Source organism: Otolemur garnettii, unplaced genomic scaffold (genome assembly GCF_000181295.1).
Source record: "Otolemur garnettii isolate 467f Iridium unplaced genomic scaffold, OtoGar3 scaffold01390, whole genome shotgun sequence".
Lineage (NCBI taxonomy): Eukaryota > Metazoa > Chordata > Mammalia > Primates > Galagidae > Otolemur > Otolemur garnettii.
The window spans coordinates 1-5,005 of record NW_003853785.1 but is presented as its reverse complement, the minus strand read 5'-3'; the positions used below and the strand labels follow the sequence as shown (position 1 = coordinate 5,005).

Sequence of the window (5,005 nt, the reverse complement as noted above, 5' to 3'; positions counted from 1 at the left end):
GCAGCCTCTGCTGGGACCATCTCCTGAGAACTAGAGAGATGTCCTGGAAGTGACATTTCCATCTCCTGGAAATGGCAGATTAAACTTGCCTTCTGGACCCTGTGAAATCCCTAAACCAGCTCTGATTCTCTGGAACTCATTTAGTTTGGCGGACATGCTCCAGTTTCCGGTCTACTGTCAGATGCTGGGAAGTCTGGCTGTTGGGTAGCTATCTTTCTGTGTCACAGTAAACAAACTGATGTTCATAGCAGTTAGAGCCACCCCTCTACTCTTCCCAAATATTCAGGGTTTCTGTTTCCTTTTCTTATTTCTTTCTTAAAAATGGAAGTTAAAATACAAACCTACAGGGTACTCTAAAGTCTCTCTGCTCCCTGATTGATGATGCCTTGTTTATTTTTTTTAGTGCTTTCCTGCTGGCCTACCCCATTGTTTGATGAAGTCTGCACTTTAAGCTAGAGACCTAAATCTTGTAAAACCACAGGCCTCCTTCCCAGACCTTTAAATAGAAAAGACTTAACTGGGATCACATTTCCATTAAAAATGGGGAAAAAAACTTAAAAAGGAACCAGTATGTAGTAGAGAGATATGAAGAATCTGATGAATATGAAGAAACATGGGTGGTAAGGAACACTAAAAGAAAAGATAATAATTTTGTGTTGGACAAAACCTAATAACACTATTTCTCTTAAAATACCTGATGATTTAGGAAGAAAATATTGGGGGTTTTTTTGGGTTTTTTTGAGACAGAGTCTCAAGCTGTCGCCCTGGGTAGGGTGCTGTAACATCATAGCTCACAGCAACCTCAAACTCCTGGGCTAAGCAATCCTCTTGCCTCAGCCTCCCAAGTAGCTGGAATTATAGGCACCCACCATCACATCCAAATATTTTCTTGGTTGTAGTTGTCCTTGTTTGGTGGGCCCTGCTGGTTCAAACCTGCCAGCTCCGGTGGATGTGGGTGGTGCCTTAGCTGCTTGAAGTACAGATGCTGATCCAAGAAGAAAATTTTCTGACAAACAGCTTCAGCATGTTAAAAGTGGTCTATGTAAGGGATAATACTTGGAAAGGTAAATTTAGAAAAATTTTGAATGCGAACAGGTTGGCCAAACTGAAAAGGGAATCTCCAAGTGTTAGTTTTGTTTAAGACTTTGTTTAAAACCTCATCAGATTGCTGTGTATTTGCTGAAAGTGACAAACATCAGTTATTCTGCTAGAATAATGTTAAATCTGCTGCTCTGTATTTTATTCTGCCTGCCTGAAGCTATATTTTGTTATGGCTTTTGCGATCACTACTCAAGGTTATGAGTTACTCCTTTGAAAATGAAGCAAAGAAAAACAGGAGTGAAGTTTGTCCTTTAAAATACTAGCCTCTTTTTCTAACTGCCTGATGTTTTCACTCCTTCCTCTGTGTCTTTAATTTACTCCTCATACCTCTTGGCTTTTTGTTGCTAAGATAAGATGACAGACTATGTATGTCTAACTGCTGCCACCCTTTAGCAATGTATTTTTTTCTTTCACAAGGAATGGCCAAACTGGACCATTTCTGATTGTGGTACAAACGGGAATACCTGCTCTCTTTATTGTCTTTTTTGAATTGGAACTTTCTCAATCAAATAAAGTGTTTCAAATTGATTTTTCCCCTGCTGTGTCACTGGTGGCTTTTTTATAAACCTGTGGCCTTGCTTTGCTCTTGGCTTAAAGAAAGCTCTAGTTTGCCACCCTTCAGGTGGAGGCCAATGGTCTGTGTTAAACCTCTTCACATACTCCTGAAAAGATTCTGGAAGACACCCCAGATTCCTCTGAGGGTGAATTAATGGTCAGTAATGGTCAGTAAAACTCAAGGCAGACTGGGAGGTCATGTTAGCAAGAGGACTTGGCGACACAAAAGCTAAAAGAGTCATCCAGGCACAGGTAAGTCTGAAACTCAGGAATTGAAGGGAAAAAGTGGGTGCATGCTTGTTAAGGGATGCCACCTGCCAATAGAATCTGACCTTGAGACTCTGGGGGAGAAAATGCAGATCTCAACGCACTCTTCCAACCTGAGATGGGCACAACATTGTCCACAGGTAATACTTGGTCCTTGACTGTAATCCCTTTATGGACAGTCAACTATTTGGTACAATGGTTTTAGGGATGCCCAGTCCAAAGGGTAGTCTACCGTCTCTTTACCTATGGAAAGCTGGCCAAAGCTTTCTAATAAATACTGGGGCTACATATTCATTGCTTAATACTTCACTCTCACCTCTGATTAAACGATCTTGTGTAGCTGGAGTGACAGGACAACTGGAACATGAATTCTTTCTTCAACCTCTTATCTGCTAGATTGAAGAAAAAGAGTTGACTCATCAGTATTTTTCAATGCCTGATTTCCTTGTTCTGTTGTTGCAGAGAGAATTATCATGTAAAGGAAATATTCAGATTACTGATTCTCTAGACAATAGCCTTCTCATGAAGGTACTCCATGAACACACCTGGTAGGTGTTACTCTAGTGTCTGGAGGATGAGGACAAATGGCCAAAAGAAATCAACATCCTGGTAAATTTCACTATGTGGGAAGAGCTTCCCCCTGGGAAACCTTAGGACTACCTCAGTAGAGATTCACTGAATATCAAAACTGTTCGCACTCTCTGAAACAGGAAGCATTAGTACACATAGCCTCTTTGATTGACAAATTTATGAGATATAGCTTTTACAAGTTTGTGCTGTGCAGTAACAAAAGCTACAAATACAGATGAAAGTCAATCTGTTACCCAAACAGCAAATGGTAACACTTTTTAATCTTTTTTTTTGCTTAAAGTTAATGTCTTTAATTTATAATGTGCCTTATATACATTGTTTTCAAATTATTTTGTGAATTATTACATTATAGCTAAATCAGTCATACAGTACCTCAAAGACAGACTCAAACATCTTAATTACTATGTATTTCCAAACTGAGCTGACCAAAAAGGGCTTCTATTTGCACAGCTTATGGGGCCAAAAAGAATTTTTTGTCTGCAATGCTTTCTTGGAAATTAAAACAAGTAAAAATACATAATTCCAAAACATCAATGAACACATTCAGATAGTACCATTTAATTTTCAGAGTCAAACACTTAAACTTTTTTTAACTTGTCAGAATAGACCATTTTACTAACAGATTACCGCTGGGTGTATAAGATTTGTAGGGCAAGCAGAGACTAGTATATTTACATGAGCAAGTTTCTAATACCTAATTCTAATTTCTAATTTCTAGTTTGATTAAATGGGTAGTCATTAGAAAAAACTGAAGGTGATACTAATCAAAATAGGTTTATAATAACTGTGTATAATACATATGATTTAGATACAAGGAAAGTAACAAACTAAATCTAAAATTTAATTATATATCTGTGTTAATTTGAAGATTCCTCAGTATTCTTTATTTGTATTAGCTTCCCAATTAGCCTTCATGACAATATTCCAACTATGAAGACATTGGCTTGTCTTCTGAGGCTACAGTCTTCTATTTGTAAAATCCTCCAAATGCATTTTCCAAGTACTGAATCCAAGATTATGTTCCAAGATATTTGCTTCCTTCAGTTCAGAGGGAGAACTCCAGACTATACACTTTATGACTTAGGTGCACAGCAAGAGTAAAAATGCAATAAAATATTTTAGTAATGAACACTTTAATCTCATGTGGGATAGCACACAGCTTTAATTACAGGAATTGTAATTTATGATTTAACATGTGACTAAAATACTCTGGCATATTACCTGCTTCTCACTGCCATTCTTGTGTTATTTACAAACAATCAGTTTAATGATAGTTCCATGCTACAGGTGATTGATGAGGTCATGGCCAGAGGTTCCAACTAAAGAAGTTTCTAGAGCACAAAGAGAATTCAATTCAGTTCCTGCACATCATGTTGCTTCATCTCACTGCTGGTCTCCTCACAGCTGTCAGTGCACTGTGTCCATGCAACTTCCTGGTCCAGGACCAGAAGCTGAGCATATAAGTGCTGTCACTGCAATGGTATGACTCAAACCTTTGCATCAGGCTTATCCTTATCTTTGAATAAACCAAGCTCTTCTGGGCCAAGAGAAAATAAAGCTTCTTGAATTCAGGTGTGAAATGGAAGTGTTTGAAGAAGGGAATTGAGGTGACAGAATCTACCCTGATTTCTGATTCTGCTTACGTTGGTGAATTCTCTAGGAGCAGGTGACTCCAAAACTTAAGTATTTAACTTTTTCCCTTGTCCACACTGATTATTTGGCACACTGGAATAATCCTCTTCAAATAGATCTGCAAAGATTGTACAACTAAACACTACCTGGCTAAGGCACAGCCCCAGCCCCAGCCAGAGCATGCAGTGGATGATCTGGTCCCAACTGGGAGCCACCATGTTGGCAAGCAAGGGTGTGGTTTCAAATGTGATTTTCATAGTCTTTAATCTTTTTCTAATTATAAAGAAATTTATTTGAGATCTGAGAATTATGTTTGTGAGCTTGCCACTGTGCACTTACAGTGGCAACACTGTACAAACCACTGAGCAAGTTGCCATAATCTTGGTATATCAGTGTCTCACAGTTGTGTTCTCATTGACATGTGTTGGTATCTTGTGAGATGTTTATTTTTGTTCTTGGGTATTTTTGTGTGGTCTTGTGAGAATGTCAGAGCTTGACTCAGCAATGAACAAACTATTGTAAATTTCTTCTTTTTTTATTTTTGTGAGATAGAATTTTACTCTGTCACCGTTTTTAGAGTACTGTTGCTGTAAGCAGTCCCAGCCCTCTTTCCCCTACCCTCTCTTGTTCCCCTGCCCTCTTCTCCTCCTCTGCCCTCTACCATTCCTCCACCCTCTCTTCCAGCCCATTTCCCAGCCCGTTCCCATGCTCCCCAGAGTCGAAGCACGGGAAGTCCCAAGTTTCACAAACCCCCCCCCAAGTTCTCAGTGGACGAACAATGGTGGAAATCCACCAAGGCTGTATTAATCATGGTTACATAACTATAACCATTGTGATTTGAGATATATCCATTGTCAAC

General features: G+C 39.0%; 1 pseudogene; it reads right to left on the bottom strand.

Annotated features, from left to right (window-relative positions):
- Positions 1-3,735: 3,735 nt before the first annotated feature.
- LOC100950704 lies at positions 3,736-4,364 on the bottom strand (annotated as a pseudogene).
- Positions 4,365-5,005: the final 641 nt, after the last annotated feature.